We start from the raw sequence: 24,855 nt of genomic DNA on the forward strand, positions 1-24,855 counted from the left end.
ATCTTTTATTTCGCTCTGTGAGTAGTGTCTTTTTGTTTAAATGTTCTATTTATTTTTGTTCTAAATAAAACGGTGCACCACGCGTCTCCTGTTGCAACTGCAGTACCTGTGTGCTTCCTCATTATTATTAGTTTTAATGGGTAGTCTAATTCACTTTACACTACAGTATACAGCAAAAACTCAATGCAATTTGTGTATAGCACTAGTTCACATAATTTTTATTTTTTTTTTTTTGAGATTTGTACTGTTAATGTTTTATGTTAAGTAAAAAAAAAAAATCCCCAAAAATAACAAAAGAAAAGAAAACATATCAACTTACCTCTCAGAATGAGCACGACTAAGATGTCGACTGAAGTTTGATGTTATCCCAAGTTTTTCAGAAACCAGTTTTTTTACACCTTTTTGCGTTTTGCAAAATATTTCCCTTTGCTTACACGTTAATTTTTTTTTTTTTTTTTTATCCAAAGTGTACAATTTGAGGAGAAGACAATGTCATTTTCAATGCCTGTCTAAAATCCACAGAAAAATATATCGGTCTAATACTCATACTGGTATTGATTCTGATTTGCACCAGAGACAGCACTCTGCACACACCCACCGATGCTGAGCATGCACACTCTACACCCTCTCCATTCTGGGTACCCTAGCTCCTGCAAGCATGCTCAGCAAGCATTGGTGGTCTCGCTGCAGACCTGGATTAGCAAAAGGAACAGCCATTGTTGGGAATGCTGGCTGATATCATATTTTTGGCCATTTAATATTTTCTTCTCAAGTCTCGAGTCAAGTCCAAGTCACAGGGTTAACGAATCAAGTCGAGTCAGAAGCTTAACGAAACGTCCTGGAAAATCATTTGAAACTTTTTTTTTTCATTTTTGTACACTGCAGTTAAATCTGCTTTCAAATCTATACATAGTGATCTCTGGGTAGCTGCCATCGTCTATGTTCTATTCCAAACCATGCTTTCCTTCCCTATATGTGGCTTTTTTGTTTTTTTATTCTACTGCCTCAAAAAAGTACTCTTACAGCACTTTAAAGATAGTGTGGTAAAAATGATCATAAAATGTTTGGCTCTGAGGTGACATCTATTACACAAAAACACTTGCCTGTACAGGGGTTAAGAAGGTTTAATATTAGCCATATTTTCATTAAATTTTGCATGAATATAAATATGGATATCAGTAATTTTTTACCAACATATCATTTAACAAAAACATAAGCAAATTATGAAAAAAATGCATATTAAAAGACTATATAATACAAATTGGCATGCCTAAAGTAATATTCAGAAAATAAAGGCTAGTACAACGTGTATTTACCGCAGCGTGAATGCCTGCCGTAGCTTACATCCAGCTGCCTCCTCTGTTCCAACCCATGAAAGCTTACGCCTGATTAGAGTTGTGAAAGCAGGGAGCCTCTGTCTGTTGCTAGGCAACCCAGTGGCACTAGAATGTCACATGCCTCTATTACCCTCATGTATATTTTGGTTTTCATTTAAAAAAAAAAGTCACATAACAGCAGATTAATTAATTGTGCTTTCTGTTTTCTGAATTCACAAACCCTTACATAGGAATCCCTAGAGTTGTATTTGATATTCTGATTTTAACCCAGTAGTTACCACCATTGTTCACCAACACTTTGCTATGTTACAGTAGCAATGAGTAGAAGAAATATTTCCAACACTACAAAAGCATTTATGTTTTGATGCTGCAAGACCGGTAGGTAGAAAACAAGTGGTTTCCCATGGTTAATTCAAATGTAAATGTCTGTTTTTTTCAATTTCCAGTCCCTGTTATAGGGGTATCTAGATGACTATGGTACAGTGCACTCCACTTAGAAGAATCACTGATATAAGAATCAACCGCACATTGTGATCAAAACCACTGGGACAAAATCATTCCTATACTAACCATGCTAAAATATTCCACTTATAAGAATCAAGATAGTCTGGATGTGCCACCTCAAGTAGGGTATCATTTTAAAGCTTGAGCATTTCTCTTCAACATAAAGTAGATTGCAGAGAGGCACACATAGGCATTCACAGGCGATGCCATGAAATATACCCCCTCTCCCCTATCAATAGTTGCCACTTTATTGACTACTAGCTCATATTCTAAGGATTAAATCATATCGATAGCCTGGTTGTGCCACCACAAGTAGGGTATCATTTTAAAGCTTGAACATGTATTTTTAAATTAAAGTAGTTTGCAGAGTGGCACAAGCAGGCATTCACAGGCTATGCCATGAAATAAATACACACACACACACACACTTTTCCTACATATTAGTTTTTCCACCTCAAGCAGGGTGTAAAGTGAAGGATAAGCACTTGTCTTGCAAATAGAGTATGGTGCATAGTGGCATGTACACGAGAGCATTTACTATGAATTGTAAGAAGAAAAGGCCTGGTTTGATAGCAGATAATTAAAAAGTCATGTGTTGTTTTGAACTAAGCAACAAATACAGTATGCGAAATATGTTCATTTATAATAAATATTTTAATGTACAAAATCATTTAACTTATGAAAATATGTCTTGTGTTCTTCTTTGAATGAAATTGTACATGACCCAACAACACAAATGTTATCAAGCAGTAGCCTGGTACATGCAATGCACCACATTTCTGGAAATTAAATTTCTGTAATGTTACTATAAAGTGTGTTGTTTATATCAGTACTCACACCTGTATTTAAATTACATTACACATTGCAGCTTTTATTTTGTGATTTGTTTTCAGTTATCTGGAAGTTTTCCTTTAGGCCATTATATAAAATCCCATTACTCTTTCTTCGTACCATGGAGATAAAGTGGTTTCCACTGTTGACTGTTGCTCAAAAAAGTGTGTACCTAAAATAAAACACATTGTTTGTGGTGTGTGCAGTACATTAAAAAATATATTTTGTTTTAGACTTTAATCCACATTAATAGAGAGTAGAAGAAATACAACAAACATTTGTACAAAGATTAAAACTAGTAAAAATAAATAAATAACAAAATCATAAATGAAAGTTCAGATATCACAATCTATTCATAAGTCAGTGTTTCAAGGATCTTAGATGTCAGTCTTTTTTTTTAATTAAATTTTATTTCTAAGTATTATTGTTATTGATCCTAGCACAGAAAAAAAGTAATACATAAATAAAATAACAGTTTAGTCAAAAGTATAGTATGATACAGTGAGATTCCAAAATGTTATAATTTTTGTATTTATTCATATTTACTGCCCAAATAACCTCTGATATGAGCCTGAAAAGTCCGTATTAGTGTATACTGACCTTAATATAATGTGTGTAATATATATACACAGTGTCTATAGAAAGTCTACACCTCCTTTCAAAATGTTCACCTTTTGTTGCCTTATGGCCTGGAATTTAAATGCATACCTTAAAAAATACAAATCGTGTTGGAACTGTGTGACAGAGAGCGAATGAATCGTAGTCAACAATCTCCCTCCTGACCTGTATAACAGGAACAGTGTGCCCCAGACTGGATGGTTTGGCAGTCCATTCCAGGGTCAGTCGGAAGCCAGCCATCCAGGAAGGGGATGGAGTCACAATACCAGAAGTCATGGCTATAATGCGGTATGCAGTGTATCAGTCATGGATTGTAAAAAACATGATTGAACTAGCTATTGCAGGAGTCCTGACTAAAGGTATTTCAGGGGATGTGACGATGCAATCTGTTCTTTTGTTTAGGTTACAAGCAAATGGACCAAAAAAATAAATAAAAATAAAAATAAAACGTGAGTGCTGTATGCTGTTGTATGTCTAACCTGTTTATTTATAATCTTTAGACGGTGTGATGGGGTGACAGCCTGCCTCCTATAATTTGTATTATTATTTTTACTGTTTTCATTATGATTCTTGTTTATTTTGGATCGGCAGGGAGGGGGTTAAATTCCTCCTTGCCAAATACATGTAAGAATGTGGCTGGAGCCTTAATGGGCTAATTGTTAATTATTGATTAATTGGGTTCCAGCCACAGACTATAAAAGCCAGGTGTGGAGTGGTTTGGTTTGGAGAGACAGAAAGTGGTGCCTGAAAAAGTGTGTATATAGAGATATAAATACTTGTTTAATTTGATTTATTTTTGTTTGAAACCTTTTTGGTTGGCCCTCATGCCTTTTTGTTTCTGTGTTTTTGGTTAAAGTATTTTGTTTCACTGCATTTCCCTGACTCTGCGGCTACCCAACCACAGACGGCTAAACACCCGGGAGCTGTCGCTGTCAAGCCAGCATTAAAACCCAGATTACAACTTCAGCACCGAGTCACTATTTACTGTCTGTGTGTAATTATTAGAGCACTGCATCACCTCTACAGCTGACATCACCGCTCAAGCCAGCTTGACACAACTGTTTTACATGTTTTGTTGTGATTGTAGCACAACGACAACCTTACTATTGTTAAATAAAAATATTCCATGTACCCTAGAATGCAGAGAAGCTTGAAGCAAAGGTTTATTAGCAACACAGATCTGTCTCCCCAACTTACTTCATAAAATAAGTTTTGGAATCTCATCATATTATCAGGCAGAAACAACATCTAAGTTCTGATGAACAGCTATGAATTTCTGAAAATACATATACACATGGATAATAGCAAGTATACATTGAACAAAATTGGAATGATACACCATTAAGATAATGTGTTCCATTACTTGAGTAAAATTCTTCAAGAAAAAATACATTTTTAAACTAATTTAAAACATAGAATCCTCTTATTCTAACAAGATCAGGATCTCAAACACACATATAAACTTGTTCAAGGGTGGAAAACAAAGTGGGCTGAATGCAAGGCTGGCCCTCACAGTCACCAGATCTTAATCCTATTGAACATTTGTTGGAAGATGATGGTTCCAGGATGAAGGGAAAAACTGTTAAATCAAAGGATGAAATATGGAAAACTCTGGCGTACAAAAATAGTTTGACAACAGGCACCTGCACGACAGCTTTCCCCCAGTCCTGACAAGGCATATATGTAGCTACAGTCAACGCTGTGAGCTCCCTGTGCCCTAAACTGTGTTAAAGGTAGACTGGCTGCTTCGTTCTTTGTTTCTGTTTTAGTTTTATTGTTTCTTGTTTTGAAACCAAAGTTATAAGTACTGAAGAATTGTGACGGTGTATTAGCCAAACCACAATGAACACTTCTTTTAGAGTGTTAATTTGTATTTTTATTTTCTAACTTTAAAGCTCTATCTGCTTGTTTTGAATAAATGCATGACCTGAAGTGTGTTTCATTTTACAGCAAGAAAGCAGAGCGTGTGTCACTCGCTGTTCTTTCTTTTAGTTTAGTTTGGGTTTTTTTCCTGAAATATACACGTGGTTGTGGAAAGAGAAAATAACTTGAGTTCTGTGTATGTGTTTAGACTATTTCATAGGGATAACGTGATGCATTAAAGGTGTTCTTTCAAGTGACAAGTTGTGAAGGGGACTGGTTGTGCCTTTGGGTTATTGCACTTTTATGTATTTGATTTCTTATTTTTGCATTACAGCCTTTTTTTTAAGTCCAGTGGCTGTGACCTCTGGAAGTGGATTAAGCCTTTTCAGAGCTCTCCTTTTGCTCCAGGTATAAACTGAGGGGTAGCATAGTCTTAGACCCACAAGCCAAGAATTCTTGTTGTGATTATAAGAGCAATGAAAATAGCAATCTTGGGAAATGGTCTATGATAGAATGTAACATTTTGCTAAGAAAAAAAGAACAGTGATTTACAATGAAGAGGACTTCAGTGGTGGGAAGCTGATGTGTGAAACACAAATATCTTGGACAAGATTGTGATCCGAGATCTTCTATTTTAGTTGTGGGTGTAATAGAGTAACTTGTAACTCTACAGGTTAGTGCAAATCACTCTGATTTGGCTGAGCTGAAAGATATTGTTATGAGACGGCACACTCAATTGTATTTGTTAGTAAAGACCTTGGGGACACAAGATGGGTTTATGCCGGGGAAGGGGGCCTCCCAGGGGAAATAAGTTTCAGATATTTTATATCCACACCATTTATATGAAACAATTTCTTGATATTTCAAAATAGCACATATCGCACAAAAAAAAAAAAAAAAAAATTACCGTGGTTTGAACTTGCAACATGAGGTCCTTGAAGAGCACATGACATTAGCCTACTGTGCCACTGCGATGTTGTTGAAATGCGTTAATTTTTTAATTTTTTTTTTTATTTAGTCATTGCTGATTATTGGTTTTGTTATTTTATCCCAATTTGAAATGCCCAATTATTATTTAGACTCTGCTCACCACTACCACCTCTGCGCTGACTCAGGAGGGCAAAGATGAACACACGGTGTCCTCCGAAGCATGTACCATCAGCCGACCGCTTCTTTACACACTGCGGATTCACCATTCAGCCACTCAGGAGCTATAGCGCCGGAGGACAATGCAGCTAACAGGCAAGCCCACAGGCGCCCGGTCAGACTACAGGGGTCGCTGGTGCGTGGTGAGCCGAGGACACCCTTGCCGATCTAAGCCTCCTATCTCCAGACTAAGATTTCTCCCTACACCCCCTCTCACTCCCTCCGCTTTTCCATCCCCGGCAGATTAGCTGTACCAGCTGCTCCATGCCTACGTCTCCTGTATCTTGTATTTGACTTTACTCTGATAGATAGCCGTATTCATGTTTTTTGTAATTGCTGTTATTTGAAATCATTCTCATCCATTCATCAAACTTACTACTTGCTTATACTGGACTTTATTCATATAAGCAAATATTTTAAGTTACCTGCTTTTAGTCAAACCTGCTGTTACATGCAATTATTTACTGTATTCTCTATATTATGCTCTTATTTGAATTTGATCTTTTGCTACTGATTTTATTGTACTTTGCAACTGCTCTTATCTGTAATGTGATATTCTGAAATGTGACACCTTACAATGTGGTAAGTGTACTGTGATATTTTGTAACAATTGTAAGTCACCCTGGCTAAGGGCATCTGCTAAGAAATAAATAACAAGAACTCTTTCCTTACAGTGCCTAACACTGCAGCTTTAAATAATGATTTCTCCAGAAGAAAGAAGCATTTGAAGCAAGTTTTCAGTGGAAGCCTACAGTACAAGCGTATGCAAGCTGTGTGCAGATAGTATATACCAAGATCATGTTCTGATGACAGAAGCACTTGCTGTGCTACATAAACTGTTTCAATTTAGAATTGTTACTGCCCTTAAAAAAAAAAAAAAAAAAAAAAAATGATAACGTATTTGCCTTAAATGCTGTCTTGGTTTTATGTTGAAAACTGATAAGCAAAATAACATGTTTCAGTAAACCCAGTAGCGCATCAGAATCAAATTACACATTTATCAGATTCGAAACACACTCAGGTGATAAAGTTGTCTTTGGTTAGAAATGTTATTTTGACCTTTAATAGCTGGCTATGGGGCTATGAATCATATTAAACAAAACAAAGAAAAAACATTTTAAAAGAACCAAGTCAGAACTGGAAGCCAAATACCATGAACGACACATGGATAACAGAAATCTACATATGTATACCAAAAAAAAATTCTAACTTTAAAGTTGTAAAATTGAACATGATTGTGTAACACTGTTGCTTTAAATGTATTATTTGAAATAACATATGGGACCAAAGCTGAATCCTGTGGGTATTCACAAAAGTAATTTAAGAAGGGGTCACTCAGTCCTTTTTTTTAATAACATACTCATTTGATATTTATTCAACTGAATTCAATTTATTTGCGCTTCAGGGAGCATTTTAATAACCAGAATGTCCATTAATCTTCTAAAGCTCAGCTTTTACTCGACCTTTCTATTCCCTTTTCGTGCAACTTTCTTATAATTTTTAATATAGCCACACTGTTCTTAATATTAGAAGCCCTGAGGCAGTCATTTTGGCAGTTATGGTTTTAAAATGTAATTTTCTCCAGTCGTGTAACACATATGGGGCTGTGCGTTCATGTACCTTTCTGTCCGTATGTATTAAATATTATCACAAAGCAAAGAAACAAAGGACATATATAACATTATACCTAAAAGCCCCAGGAGCAGTCACTTTGACGGCCACTCAGAAAACAATTGTATTTTGATTATACAGAATGGTATTCAACTTTATTATTTTTATTTACCATTATGCAATGTGTTTAGCTGTAATTAGATTAGTCTCTACTCTCTGCCTGAGTGATTGACTGATCTGTCAAGTCTGCTGCCTGCTTGCTTTGGTCAGTCAATTAACATCGGGACTAGTGAAAATAAATACCAGCGACCGTGGAGTTTTACAAAGCAACAAAATATGGAGTTGGTGTTTCGGATCAGATGGCACAGACATATGAGACGTATATTTACAATGTGTTGGACCTAGCAGCCATGAACTCCTGGGTACTTTACAAAGAATGCATGGAGAAGAATTTACCAAGGAGACAATATATTTTACAGTTAGAACAGGAACTTTGCAAAAAGCATTTGGAACAGAGGGAGACTAACAAGCATGTTACCACAGCTGAAGCTGGCAACCCCACTAATGCCAAGTTGGCAAGTGCAATAAAAATAAAACTTCAGACAGCTGTGGCCTGTGCAGGAAGGCGGTGTGGAGAAGCACATTATCTGTGTTGATTGTGAACAGCCTTATGCGTGGGACACACCAGTACGTTGCGTCGTTTTTCTTTTATTTCGACGCACGTTTAGCCATGGACATTTGAACTGAAATGTGTCTACATGCATGTAGATAATGATTCTAATAAATGTGTCCATGGAGCCCATAGTACTTCAGTACAAAATGTTTCTGAAGGCATTCTATAGCTAATACTCTGTAAATAGGTAACACAACATTTTAAATAAAATAGGTTTACACACCACAGTCCAAAAAAAATCGCATATACTACGCTATAGGATACGCAGCCAAGATACACACACACACACTATATATATATATATATATATATATATATATATATATATATATATATATATATATATATATATATATATATATATATATAAAATTGATTGTTTGTCTAGCTGCAACAGTATAGTTAGCCTACTCCTCGTTATTACCTGTGCATTTCTTGCAATTGGTATCTACGAGATTGTGACGGAGAGCGAATGAATCCGAATCAAAAATCTCCCTCTCGAGCAGTGAAGGCACTGTACAACAGGAGCTGCGGGCTTCCTACTGAATGGTTGGGCAGTTCATCCTGGGGACAGTCGGGAGCCGGCCATTCAGGAAGAGGGCGGCGTTACGGTACCTGGAGTCATCGCCCTAGTACGGTGAACGAAGTTTCAGTCATGAATTGGAGGAGACGTGATTGAACTAGCTATCGGAGGGGGCGGGGCTTAGGGTACTTTAGGGGGACGTGACGCCGTAATCGGCTCCTTTGTTGTGGTTAATGGGAGGAGACAAGGACGGAATCTTGAATGAAGTGTGGGTTCATTGAGGAGTATTGTGTTTGTTTTACCAGACGGCTGATACGAAGCTGGAGCTGCAGCAAGAAGCCCGGACCTGAACGCGCATGAGCACCAGCACTCAGAGCACCGCACCTGCACCAGAGCACCCAGTTTGGAGACGTGTTTTTGTGTTTATTGTTTCGGGACTGCAACCCCTTTGTTTTGTAGCTGGTAATACCCATTGCTGGGTAGAACCAGCTTTATTATTTTGGGTCCAGTTTTCACTGGCAATACCCATTGCTGGGTACAGCCAGCTTTATTATTTGAAACCCGGTTTAAAAAGGGCATTAAAAGAAACCTGACCGGTAGACTTCGTGTTTGTCCTTTGTTGGAGCACCTCAACTCACCTATACACCGGAGCACGACAAACCACTTTGCCACAGAGATCCACATCATTGTACAGAACAAATACGTTGGTGGCTGCAATATATTGTAAAACACATGAACTTACCCAAGACGAGGAATGATATTTTAGACCAGGTGGTATGGAAATACCCTATGCCACCTGATCTGAATGCCAACTCCATGTTGCATTCACAGTTTAATTCAATTAAGGACTGCAAACTGATCTAATCAATACAATACATCACATTCGCAGCCACTGTCCAGGGAAGAAAAAAACTACAGGAACAGGGTTAATTTCTTGGATTTAAAAGACAATATAAAAACTTGATTGCGACTACAGAGGACAGCTATTGTTGACCTCTGGCAGGCCCTGTGGGATGACCTTTAATCGCCTACTAATAGGGACCTTGTTGTGACACTGCATGTGAAGGTGTTGGCAGCACTGTCCTTCTATGCCTCGGGTTCATTTCAAAGGGTCACAGATGACTTCATGAGATCCTGTCAATCTACCATCACGGCTGTATTGATAGAGGGTTGATTAATATATCTGTATCCCACTTAAGTAGATCTGCAAAATTTTAAAAGGGAGTTTAGTTACATTTTGATGGGTTTTCCTGGGTTATGGGGGCCAACCCTCGACAGTTGTCGCCTTGCTCCAGCCACAGACACAAACCTGGAGTTCCATTTCTTTGTTAACTGCAGATCTTAAACTAGTCTTTTGTGAAGTACTCTCCATTCTTTTCGTTTCCGTTCCTAAGTCATTAACTGTGTTATCCAACGTTGAGTCATCTTCCACCCCCGCTCTCGCAGACTCTAGGGGTATTTTTCTCTTTAATTTCTTAGAAGTCTTGAGCATGTGTCTCCAACATCCCGTTTACCTTTGAAAACATAGAACTGGACACTGCCGGCCAGGGTAGCTAACCCTTGCCAGCCCCAATGGGGTCTCTTTCCTCCGGTCAGCTGTCTCTCCATGCTGTCATGAGGTCTTTCCCTTGTTGTCAGCTGCACAATTCACAGCAGTCACTGGATATATCCAGATCTATATATCAAAGGTTGTTGGGGCTGATGGCAGCCACCTTCCACTAGGGCTGCAGATAATCCACTCGCTTCAAGCCTGGGTAAATATGCTCAAGGTGCACCTGGTCTGAGATCGGTACCTACTGGTGCGAGCGTCCAGACAAGGCCGGAAGACACTGGAGTGATGGCTCCGTCCCGGCAATCTGCGCCTCGGATCTCCCCTCGGATCCCCTCACAGAAGGGAAGTGGTCATTACAGACGCCTCCAGCCTAGGCTGGGGAGTGGTCTGGAATGGGAGAGGAATAACAGGTCAGTGGAAGGGACATTGGCAGCAAGCACACATAAATGCCCAAGAGTTGCAAACAGTAAACCTAGTGTTATTTCATTTTCACCAGCAGTTAGCACACAAACATGTGCTGGTCCAGACAGACAATACTACAGTGGTAGCCTACATAAACCACCAAGGTGGCCTGAGCTTGCCGGGCCTTCACCACGCAGGGCACAGACTCCTGTCCTGGATGCACAGAAACTTGCGTTCCATCAGGGCAGTTCACCTCCCTGGTGTGGAAAACAAGGCAGCAGACTTCCTGTCCAGAAGAGCTCCAGACAGCTCAGAATGGAGACTGCATCCTCAAGTGGTGAAACAGATTTGGGAGAGGTTTTGTACTGCACGAGTGGACCTCTTTGCCACAACCGAGTCCACTCATTGCCCCCTATGGTTCTCCAAAAAGAGAGACAGGGGGCCCCCTGGGAGTAGACGCGCTAACCCACCCCTGGCCACAAGGGCATTTTTATGCATTCCCTCCACTACCATTATTACACCTGACACTAGAGAGGATCAGGATGGAGAGAGCACAAGTTCTGCTGGTTGCACCCAGATGGCCGAGGCTTCCCTGGTTTGCTCTCCTCTTAGACATGTTGTCGGGTCAACCGTGGCAGCTCCCGCTACGCAAGGACCTCCTGAGCCAAGCGGAGGGGCTATTATGGCACCTGAACCCAGCCCAGCTCCAACTCTGGGTCTGGCCGTTGAACGGAGCCGTCTATTCAGACGAGGTTTGCCAGATGCGGTAGTAGAAACACTACAGTCTGCTAAGGTGCCGAGCACTAGAGCCCAGTACTCCTAGAAATTGAAAGTTTTCCGACTGGTGCCTTGCCGAAGGTCACGATACGGTGACTTGCCCGATTTGAGATGATATTAACCTTCCTACACCACTTGTTTGATGCAGGAAAATCAGTGTCCACTTTGAAGGTAAACCTACCAGCAATATCATTGTTCTATGACAAAACTGACTCTTTGTCCCTTGGGGCACATTTCCTTGCAGTGCAATTTCTTAAAGGGGCTCAGAGGCTTCATCCTCCCATGAAAAGTATGGTCCCCAAGTGGGATCTAGAACTGGTACTGTGGGTCCTTACGGGTCCCCCATTCGAACCCATGGCGTCAGCAGAACCCTGCCATGTTTCCTTGAAGGTGATGTTTTTAATAGCCATTGCATCTGCCAGATGAGTAAGTGAGCTTCGATGAGTAAGTGACCATCGATGACATATATATGGCTTTCACTGGAAATGACTCGCGAGTAACATTAAGAACAAATCCAGCCTTTTTGCCAAAGGTGGTGTCTTCATTCCATATTAACCAACCAGTGGTTTTGGAAACTTTCAGACCTCCCCCTTGCACGAGTCAGAGGAGGACCGTAGACAGCACACACTCTGCCCAGATCGGGCTCTGTGCTGACCAGGGGTCCGGGTGCCACAGATGGCCCAGAGCCTGACTGAGAAGGTCCCTGCGTAGCGGGATCCACCACGGCTGTCCCTGAATGAGCAGGCTCAGACTGGCAATCCATATCCTCCTGGGCCAGTACGCCGCAAGCAGGAAGACCCTTACCCCCTCGTTCCATACTTTCCCCTAGCTGTGGGCTAGGGCATCGATTACCAGAGGGCCCCCACCTCTCTGAATTGAGAACCACAGAGGGCAATGTGTTGACTCCTCTGAGGCAAACAGGTGAGCAGTCATGCTGCCAAACCTATGCCAAATCATGGCTGCCTCCTGGGAATGCAGGCACCATTCGGCATGCCGAGGAGCCCCCCTTGACAGCAGGTCTGCTGCCTGGTTCGAAACCCCCGGCAGGTGGACTGCCCTGAGGGACTGAAAAATCAGTTGTGCCCAGGTGAGCAACTGGAATTCTGCTTGGTGCAACCCAGAGGACCGTAGCCACCCCTGGCGATTGACATATGCCACGACAGTGGTATTGTCCGTGCGCACTAGTACATGCCTGCCCTGCAGCACGGACTGAAAATAGAGCAGGGCTAGATGCAGTGCCCTCAGTTGCAGAACATTGGCAGGTGGCAGTCCACCCACATCAGTCTAGACCACACGGATCCCCCTGCCATTCTAAACCTCCCCCCAACCAAGGTTGGAGGTGTCCGTGGTCAGCACCTCTCTTCGGTATATTACACCCATAGTTACTCCCTCGCTGAGGGGACGAGGATTCTTTCACCAGCTCAGGGCACGCCAGCATGACCGAGACACCATCAGCCTACAGTATCTGTCTCAAGCTGGGTGAACTACTTGTGCATTGATCCATGCCTACAAAGAGCACATATGGAGGAGTCCGAGACATAGGACAGAGGAGGCTGCAGCCAGCAGACCTAGCAACCGTTGGCATAGCACCATCTGCACTGACTGTCTGAGATGGAAAAGGGAAGTGAGCATGGAGCAGAAATCCAGCCGGATCCCCAGGAAAACCGTCACTTGCGCCTGCTACAAGGAGCTAATATGCCGGGTAATATGCTCCGTCACTAGAGCTGTGTGAGACACAGCTTGCTCCCAGGACTGGCCACAGATGAGCTAGTCGTCCAAGTAATTGAGCTGCAGGGGTGCCAGAACTGCGTCCATGCATTTGGAGAAAGTCCTGGGAGCAAAAGACAGATCGAATGGCAGAACATAGGCAGACAGGTCCTGCAGCAGCTGCGATTGGTACACAGTTAGCAGACCAGCGGTGTTTGCTAGTCTTGCTGCCAGTGCCCCCATGCTGTATGTCCTTTTTAAGTGCATCTCTGTGACCCTACACTGCTTATTTGGGCAGGAGAAGTCACGGGACAGCGTTGAAATAGTCAGTGTCTGTACTATTGCAGCCACCACAAAATCAACAGGTGGGAAATGCTGGAGGCCCAGTTTTTCCGCGCCCTTGAGGGCATACAATGCTTCTACCCATCTAGAACAAGTGGGCGCTGATACTGGGCTGCCCCACGAAGACTGCAACTCCTCCATAAAATCCAGAAGGACCGGGAGGGGCTTACAGCGCTGTATAGTCGAGATCGAGGTTTCAAAGTCTGATCAGCGGACCTGGTTCTCCTCAGTCCAAGAGATCTGGACCCGGGCAGCAGCTCTGCTCACAAGGGCTGCTAGCTCTTCCGCCAGCGTACTGCTAGGACCCATATATGTCTGTCACAGAGACGGCCGGAGAGGGGGACGTCAGACCAGAAACAGGAACCAGGAAATAAACAGAGAAAGAGAGGTGGAGTTTGGTGGAGCTGAGCAAATGGTCTCGCTCAGCATTTAATGAATTAACAGAACAGTAAACAAAAACACAGAACACGGCACATTCGCTAAAACAAGAGACAAACAAAAAGGACTATACAGACAAACACGGTGATCTGATACTTTAACTTTAACTATTCTTATTATCTTTACCTCTGTCTCCAATCCTGTTCTCCACTCACTGAACACACAACCCTGAGTGGGTAAAAACACGTTGCATTTATGCAGCTGTACCGAGACTCGATTGCTAATCAATCATTCAATTGGAGTCACGGTACAACTACTGCACGTGAATTAATAAAGTGCAATTCCCCGTGCTCACATATTATTACTTTTTACCTGCATGTGAAGTGCTGTGCAATCCTCGTGCCTAAATAAAAATATACATTTTAAACACTCGTGTTAAACAGACCCGTTTATATCCCATGTACCAATAACTATACACCAACATATAACACAAAATACACACAGGGACGGGCACTTTGCCAATGTCTCAGACGGAGAGCCCACTAAACAGGAGGGGTCTTCCGTTCCACCTTCAAATTCGCCTTCCTCCATGGAGGCGGCCAGGGACACCACATCATCCTGCTCCTCCTCAATCAGCTGAGACTGCGGGAGAACAGGGACCAGTGCCGGAGTTGAGGGGGTCTCCAGTACACCAAAAGCTGGAGTGGGTGCAGGGGGAGCTGTCAAATTGACAAGATGCTCCAACAGCGACTGCTACAGTGCTTGCTAGCTGCATCATTTGTGCCCGTAAGACTGACACATCTGCATTGGTCGAGTGCCATTCTTGGTCTTGTGCTCCGGAGAGCAAGACACAGACCAAGCACTGCGGCTCGTGCTTATCCAAGGGGCTCCTCGAAAGTGTCAGCAAAAGCCGCGGAGAGCCAGATGAGGTGGAACGACTTTCAGCACAGTCTGCCCTCTTAGCCCTGGACTTTCGAAAGCTGGCACACACAGCACAAAAGTTGGGATCTGTCAGCGCTCGCTGGGAATGATAGGCACCCAGGCATTGGATGCACAAATTATGGTCATCCTCTGGGGGAAGACAGGCCCCACATCTCACACAATCACGGACCGAAATTGCTGTACCGAGCACAGGGTAAGACAATGGTGCTATGCACGGGAGTGCTAAGTACCGAGGTGTATCGGGCACAGGGACACTGAGCAAGTGCACAGGGATGCATGGGAGTGCTCTTCACGGGAGTGTAATGTGTACCGGGGCTATGCACAGAGGAGCTATGCACTGGGTTAATCCAGATGAGTGCACTAGGCACAGAGGGTGCTATGTACAGCAGCACAATGCACAGGGGTGCTGGGTGTACCGGGGCTATGCATGGGAGTATGTATGGGTCATGGGGTACCGATAGATGTGTGGGTTATTATGCACGGGACTGCTATGTACCACCTAAAAAGGCCCAAATGCTATGCACTGGGTTAATGTGCTAAGCTGCCGAGCTAGGGCTACAAGGCATGCACACTAAAACCAACTGTAGCCAGTTTGAAGACAGGAACAGTATTGTTTTTTTGGAAGTCAAAAACAAACTTAGCTCAGTTTGGCACAACACGCGAACGCAGACCAAAAAACGAGACATTAAAACAATTTTTGCAGTCCAAAATTGGCGAGGCTGGAAACAGCAGCCGCCGCTTCTCAGCCAAAAAATACACAGCCATGTGTTTGGACTAAAAAAGAAAAAGAATTACAGTTTCATCCAAAGGAAAGGGTAAGCCCACTTCCGAGAAGGAATAGCAAGGTACTTCTTGTGTTTTTTTTTTTGTTTTTTTTTTTTACCAAAAACAGTCTCCGAGGAGAAAGATTCTCACGAAAATGAAGCAAGTGAATACACGTCTGCTCAGGTTGGAGTGAGGAATCAAATGGTGAAGGTTGCTGTGTGACATAGCATCTTGTTCCAGAATGCAACAGACACGTGGTCACACCGGGCCTATCAGGCACCTTTTTAAATATGTGCTCAGGTCATGTGACACGAGGGTCATTTCCCAACTCGTAATGGTTGACATTTCGAGATTGAAAGGGAATATGCAGTACATAGATATGTTTGCTACAACATGTACTCATTTTAAAATTGCACATTTGAAACTAATGGAACTGTAAAACTGGTAAAAGGGTTGGTCCACATTAAATGGACAACAATTTTGAAACTTCACCACCTCACTGTCTCAGAATCTTTTGATAAGCACACATGGAAATACCTTGAAAGGTTTTAGGAAGAATCCAAAAATATTATTTTAAGTCATGTGCCTATATTGGTGAGAAGGTGACCGTGACAGAAAAAAGGAATATGAAAAGGGGCCATTTTGAGAGGTCATATCTTTCAAAGCTTTCAAGATATTTTTTGATATTTGCTACATACAGAATGCAGAACAATCTCTTGTAATTTAATAATGAGAAATAGCAGAAAGGTCTCTGCCCCAAGCTGGCCAGTCACTGGGCGGGACCTTGTGAGGTACTGGAGCTCTTGTCGGAGGTGTACCAGGTGCAGCTCTGGGCCAGGAGCCATGTGGTTGGCCTCCATCGCAACCGCCTGGTTCCCTATTTTGCCTGGATGCAGGGCCGGCTCAAGCAATTTTGCGGCACCCTGTGAAAACAAAATATGGGGGCCCCTTTATACACACATTGTAGGCTACTCACTTTTTAAAACAGGGCTTTTATTGCTTTACTCATCACTTAGTAGTCCAGGGATTGGCAAATCTCACACAATCAATTTTGAGAAGCTACACACAGCAGTGGCTACACTTACAGGCAATCAATAAGACGCGTAACGCAATGCAGGTATTTGGGAATACTTCTGACAATCCATGCTTGACAATGGAGTCCAGTGCTCCTAGAGCAGAGCATTCCTTTGGTAAGAGGTAAATAAGGTTGTGTAGCTAATTTGCCTAGTCAGTCCCATCCACATCTGATTTACTGTTGGTGTCACTGTCTTCCTTGGCCAGCTGCAAGTCCATGCAACTGTTCCGGATGTCTTTTTCATTTCTGTTGGACAGTAATGTTAGGTTGTACAGAAACCCAAATGTATTGCTGTGGTCTTTCAGCTGACAGAATTGTTCACCAAGTTGGGATAGTGCGACATCTAATAATGGATTAAAAAACTCTACTTTTAGTTTTTTTGGGGGATCTGAGATTGACTCATCTTGGGCTTCATACCCAAAATGACGCATTGCTCTTGTCTCATGGCTGGGGAAGCTACTTACTTACTTTGAGGTTGTCTGCTAATTCATTAGCATCTGATATTGCCTGTTCAAAACCACTCAGTCAGTAATTCATTAGCACAGTTTGCAAGAAACGGCAGCATTGAGGTGCATGCCTGGATTTTGCATCAGTTTGCTCATTATGCTCACCTCAGATAACACAGCACCACACAACTAAGCACACAAGGAAGTGGAAGGATGCCAGTTACTTTGCCAGGGATTCTGCTTCTGAACAGGTGATTGCATCTTTAGCTGTAGCTACAGCTTCTCTCAGAGCAGGACGCACCCCCTCAGTCTGTTAACGCACAGCTTTAACGCTGTTAATTCTTGCCTCCCATCTGGTATCAGAAAGTGGCTAAATATGGGTATAGAGAATCTTCTGAGTTGAGGCTGAAAATACTGCATATATGCGTTGCAGGTAGCCAAAGAATAATACTTTTAATCAGGTGCTTAATAATATACAACATAAATAAAGTGATTACTAACTGACGTGCTTTCATTAGTTAACTTGAATGCTTGTACCTAATTGTGGGCTTTAGTACTTAGGAAAGTAAGGACCGGAAGTCCTATTATGTGGTTAATTGGGTTTGGCTGAATGGAGCAATTGGAAAACTGTGCACTTAATTCAGGCATTTAGATGGTTACATGGCCCTTTAGATGCATAATGCATTACACTAGGCATGCATATTTATAACTGTACTTTAATATAAATAATTACAATATGTATTGCTTTTGTTTAATAGTACAAAATAGTAAATTAATCCTTCTACTAAAACTCAATTTACTTAATAACCTTGTGCATATTAATTTATGTATGTATATATTTATTATTATTATTATTATTATTATTATTATTGTTGAATGTATTTGTGTGTGGGCAGACGAAACTGTCCGTCATTGTTGTTTGAGACCGGTGGAAAACAAAATGTGGTTTGCATGGATGGGGTAGAATCTCCATCCCGAGTAGCTCATTGGAATGTAGCTAGCCTTAATAAGGCAATTGTTTAATAGGTAATTAAGGCTCCAGCCACAGTATAGAAGACCCACTCCAAGCTCAGAGTTTAAAAGAGAGTTAGAGCAGTTAGGAGCAATAGTGAATGCTACCCGGAAGTGAAACAAGGTACTAATTTTACTAAAAAGTGTACTTACTGTTTGTTATTTTACTTCAGCCAACAAGCAGTTTTGTTTTGATAAAGTCTTTTTATGTTCATTTTGTATAAATCTTTAATTTAATAAATGCACTGAGCGCAGCCATAGCGCTTCAGTTTCACCCCGTAGAACCTGTGTTTATAGTCATTTCCCTGGTCTGACGTCACCCCTGCACCCCTCTCTAACACACCTTGGTCTTTAAATTTAGCCCAGACAATTAATTGAAACTTCTGTTAGCATAGTATGAGTAAGAAGTACTAAGTTAAGTTACCCTAAATCTAATCATAACCATTATTTATCTTATGTTATTGAGAATATCAGAGTCTGGGGGAGTTTGTATGTTCATTCAATCATCCTTCTGTTTGTCATACTTACATTTCTGCATATAGTTGGAGAATCAGAATGCTGATTATATTATATATAATATACTGGTTTAATTTATATATATATATATATATATTATATATATATATATATATATATATATATATATATATATATATATAATCATACTGATAGCTCTAATTTAAAATTTACAGCCATTTACAGCCATATGAACTTTCCAAATTTAAAATCTTCCAACAGGATGATATTCTATACCCCTAGCACAGATACAAGGAATGGCCGCTGTGTACCCCTAACATAAATACGAGGAATGGCTGCTGTGTACTCCTAACATACATACAGGGAATGGCCGCTGTGTACCCCTAAGAAAGATACGATGATTGGCTGCTGTGTAGCCCTAACATAGATACAAGGAATGGCTGCTGTATACCCCTAGTCTAGCTAAAGAAAAAAAAAGAAAAGTAGAAAGTAAAAAAATATTGAAACCGCGTGAGAATTTAAATGGCCAACCACCAGCAGATTTTTTTCAACTCTGCAAACATTTCAACTGATCCTGAATGAGAGCTGCTTCTTCCTAGCTTCTGATAACTTTCTATTGGTTGGCCTTTTCTTGTGCGTAACTGTACCTTCACTTTGCACCAAAAGATTTCCATTTGCTTAGCGAAAACGTTTCCGACTGATTTAAAAATGATTAACAACCATTTCAGACAGTACATCCCATTTAAGTTTCTGCTTTGGAAGAAAGACCCCGTGTGGGATTTTTTTATACTGTAATTGCGTCCACTTTAGTTTATTTTGCTAGGCACTTTATATAGTAGACTCTCTTTCAGCATACCGATAAAAACAAACATAATAATTTTTTGTGTCTGAAATACAATCATTTGTGTGCAATGAAACAGATGTCACAGCCCAAGACCAGGCTAGCCAAAACCTTAGATCAATGATTTGATTCAATGTTTTGTTGAAGTATAGATCACAAGAGTGAACTGACATATGTATTATTAAGTAAGAAGCAATAACCCACAACAGTGTGTGCAGTAAGACTATTTTTACTGCACAACCCAGTGCATTGTTTGTCTCGTGCCTTCAAAACACCCAGAAAGTATAGTCTTCCTCCAGACCCTGGAGTGGTTTATTGTTCTTACAAAATTGATCTATACTGTGGATGTAGATGTTCATATTGTTTAAGCTTTATTTCTATGTTGAAAAGCTTTGTTATGTATTCTTATGCATCAAAAAGTAGTTGACAAATGTTTAAAAAAAAAAAAAACACTTTCAGTCTGTCGATAGTTCAATTATTTTTTCCTGCAAAATGTTCTGTAATCGAATCATTCCCTAGTTGTTTTTATTCTAAGCAGGTTACAAATTCCTTGAATAGTTTATCAAGATGCGTCTCCACTCTCATGTGTTGTGACTAGTAGTGAAAATTATATAATGCTTCCTTGCATTATTTTTGATTGCCATAACTCAATCATTTCAGGAATGCACTTTGTCAAAACCTTGCAAAGACAAGTTTATTAATTTTTTTAAAGCTGTCAAGTCATATAAAACCAGTCCGCACAGCCACTCCTCAGTTCCAAGTGAATCTGTAGGTCAGATCCTAACTCATTGAGAAATATAACTATCAGTACTTACAAAATGAAACAAAGGCAAGGCCAAAAAAAAAAAAAAAAAACCTCCTTTTTAATAGTAAGAAACTCAAAAAAATATCTTACCTTTAAGATAAAAACACTTAGAAACAGAAATATAATATTGCTTTCATTTTAAACAAAAGCTGTTGCAGTGAAATAGCTACTGGTTTATTTTACTCCTATCCTAGACAAAGGCAAAATAGTAATACATACAATAACCCATGCAGATCCCAAAAATGACTGAAATGCCAACACAAAAATAGGAACGCCTTGTGAGATGTAAAAATATCCTGACATTTCGACTTGCAGCGTGTTCATAATGCTGTAAGCTAGCCTGTTGTTTTTAAATAAAATTACGACTGGATTATGTATTCATATTTTAAGGTTCTGTGTCAGTCGTCACGGTCGACATTCCTAATCTGTCATTAAAAATATATTAAGTAATGTTTTTAAAACCAAAAAAAGACATTTGTGAAATACCTATAAGCTTCAGATACATTAACCCTATTCATGAATGTTTTATGCACACACAAACACCCAAGACATAGTGTTGTAAACAAGTCAAACTTACACATGCATGCAAACTCGATTTTAACCATTAAGTTATTCTGTTTGTTTTTTGCCAGTTCCCTTGCCCAGGTGAGGTCAACAACATAAAATAAATGCATAGGTAGCTTTTCGAAAAATGTAATCAAAACTAAACATTTAGGTAAAAAACTGTTGTGTGAAAGTTAGCTCACAGTTACTTTATATATATGCTACATTTCAGTCTATTCATACCATAGGCACACACACATACGTTGCTGTTACACTACTCACAAGGACAAACTAAAAAAAAAAAATCTGATAAGAATATTTGAGAACTGCATAACCCTTAACCTGTGAAAGAATGTTGAAGGATAAGTCATTCCAATAACAAATGTGCTTGGTTTGCTTTACCGTTTTAAGCGGCCTTTGATGACTAAATTGGTTGGTTAAATTCAGTCCTAATGTCAAAAGTATACACTGCTCACCCTCCTTTCCAAGGTCCAAGTTTCACTACAGTACAGAACTGAGAAATAACATTAAATTCATATAGTAATTTAAGCAACAAATCCACAATTCTAAATAAAAACAACTGTAAAACACTTTCATAGAGTAAGATTGAGGCATATATTTACAGTTGAAAAATTTCCCTGGCCTTCCCGCCCTCGCAGTGGGCCTAGCTGTCCCAACTAACCCTTTCAGGACCAAGCATTTTTCAGTGGGCTGTCTCCTCCAGGACTAGGTGTTTTTTTGGCTGTATTTTACACTCTTCCTATAGAAATTCACAAAAAAAAACTTTATTACAGCAGCATCTTGAAAAGGGTGTCCTTTTTTTCAGAACACTCTGGAGAGCATTACAAAGTACTTCAGAAACCATACAAATTTTGGAGGGTTTTTTTTTGTTTGTTTTTCAAAAACACAATATATATATGGTAACTGAGCTGGACACTCCCAGTCGTTCGTTGCCCCTCTAAAAGCAAGACCAAGGACACAGAAATGGAATTTCAAAGCGCTGAAACACTGTTTAATACACACACATAAAATGAAAAACAAAACAAACACCTAGCTCTTTTTTTAGAAAACAAAAACACACATTCAAAAGGTTTTTACACTACCTTTCTTTATGATTGCGCACAGTACCAAGCATGCTTCTGTACACACCAGCCGCCCCGAGCAAGCCTTCTTCCTTTCCTTGTATACTTCCTTTCCTAATGTATATATATATATATATATATATATATATATATATATATATATATATATATATATATATCTTCTCATTACTATATATATATATATATGTTATGTTTATGTATTTCATTATATATTCTGCTTAGAGACACATATATAAAAACTTTCCGTCATTCTATGACCCGAGGAACCTTACAATACTTCCTGAAAGGCAAATTACAAGACTTTATTGTTACACCTGAGTGATTTCCATGACATACTAATGAAATAAACTGTGTATACCTGTAAGCAATAATGGACACTATTCTCGATTATTTTTTCATAAAAAATATTTATAAATAAATAAGTTATTCATTCCATTCATAATTATATTATTCATTACCTGATTGACAACATTTTGTAAAATCATAATATATATCTATATATATTATATATATATATATAATTATATATATAGAAAACCATCACACACACACTGTTGAAAACTTTCATTGATGCTTGCAACAATATTATGGATCTGTCACTATTCATTTGTACAGACAGTGTGTTTTTTTTAAATGTTTCTTTCATAATCTTGGATTGGATTTAAAAAATGCTCTACTGCACTCTGTGTGTGCTCTTCGCTGATCATTATCTTCAGTGATCCTGAGAATTACTCAGCACACAGTTGACGCATCAACAGGAAACAAGTCAACGACTACTTTTTGAAACAACACTGTGGCATAAAAACCTCATTGTTGTGAGCACATGAATGAGAGGTGGAAGAGTCTTTTTGTCTCTGTATTTGCTGATTTGTGTTTTTAATGTGTTTTACCAACCCAATTATGCTTTCTTTTCTCATACGGAATCTCTGTAGAAAACTTTCACCATTAAATTCAACAATTGCTACGATCTGAATAAAACAATATCTAACCAATCTTACGTCCCGAATTTGTCTAACAACTTAAAAATAACCGGCAGCAGTAACTTCACAACAATCTAGACTCAATGCACCATCACACCAGGACTGGAATGTAATCAAGGATTGAACGAGAATCTTGATGTGCGCAACTGGAAAAAATATGTCTATCCAGGATACAATCCAAAATTCAGTCCAATCCTAGCTGAATCTCGATGTGCTCATCCACCCTAAAAGTAATAACATAATATGGATTGGAGTCTTTAATTCTGTTAACAAATTTATTCCCAGGAATATTTTTGAAAATACCTCCGTCTTTTAAAGTCTATTTTCTCCAGAACTCAGTAGGTAATGGAAAATTGACAGTAAGTGGAATAGAACTTTAGTTTACCTACCATAAACCTGGTTCCCTGAAAGAGAAGATGGCCACCAAAACATTGTTATAGAATATACGCCTGCCTATTGGTAGGTGTCACTGATCTCTTTCTATCAAAGCTGCCAATAGGCCCCCTCCCCTCCCCTCGGTGATCACCTCAGTCCCACCTACCAAGGGTACATAATCGTCGCGCAGGGGAGCCTCACCCTCTTTTCATGACGAAACCATGATGTCAACTGACGTGACCTCGCGGTTGGTGGCCATCTTCTCTTTCAGGGAACCAGGTTTATGGTAGGTAAACTAACGTTCCCTTTCAATTCGAAGATGTCCACCAAAACATTGCTATGGAAAAACGAGTACCAGAGCCGTCGTGGGGGAGAAAAGAACAGCAGCATACAAGGGACGACTTAGCCCTGCCTGACCAAGGTCATTGATGCGAGCATGCAACATCATGGACTCTAGTGCCCATAGAGGGCAATGAGGGATTGTGACGGAAATATGAGTTCTGGTGATGAATCTTCCTCCCGACCTGTGAGGGCGCTAAAGAACGGGAGGAGAAGTATCTGGAAGGGCTGGCCTGACAGTTCGTTTCCGGGTCAGGGAAGTGGGTCAGCCTGGAGGGAAGCGCGACTCTGTTGTAAGACTGTATTGATTTGAAAGGTAAACGAGAGGCAGCTGCAAGTAATAAGGCAGCTGCAACCGTTTATCTTGATATCATGCGGGATTACATATAGGGGCCAGGGTAACGCTGATCTTCTCCTTCGTTTGGGTTAACGTTAGGAGAGAAGGACTGAGAGAGGAGCTCTCAGAGTATTTATGAAGAGTTTTTTACGTGCTGTGTGTTATTTTCTGTCTGTCTGTAATTGTCTGTCTTTGTCGCACTAATAGACAGTTAACGCACATCTCCGGAGCTGTCGAAAGGAGAGCACTATCCGGAGCACCACTGCACTGAGCACCTGCACGTTTTCGATCACCCAGGACTGGTGACCGTACCGTTGTTTTTGTTCGGGACTGTGCCCTTGTTTTCATTATCCCCGTGCTTTACACATTGTTGTGTATTGCCGGGGATTTATTATTTTTGACGGTCGCCAGACCTGGAAAACAGCAATAAAGCACTTATTCACTGAATCACTGTTGTCTGTTCATCACTCCTGCACCGCATCACCGCGACATCTGTTCCCCTTACCAACCACTTTGCCACACGGATCTATCACATTCAAGCAATATAACCTG

Source organism: Polyodon spathula, chromosome 5 (assembly GCF_017654505.1).
Source record: "Polyodon spathula isolate WHYD16114869_AA chromosome 5, ASM1765450v1, whole genome shotgun sequence".
In the NCBI taxonomy this organism is placed as follows: domain Eukaryota; kingdom Metazoa; phylum Chordata; class Actinopteri; order Acipenseriformes; family Polyodontidae; genus Polyodon; species Polyodon spathula.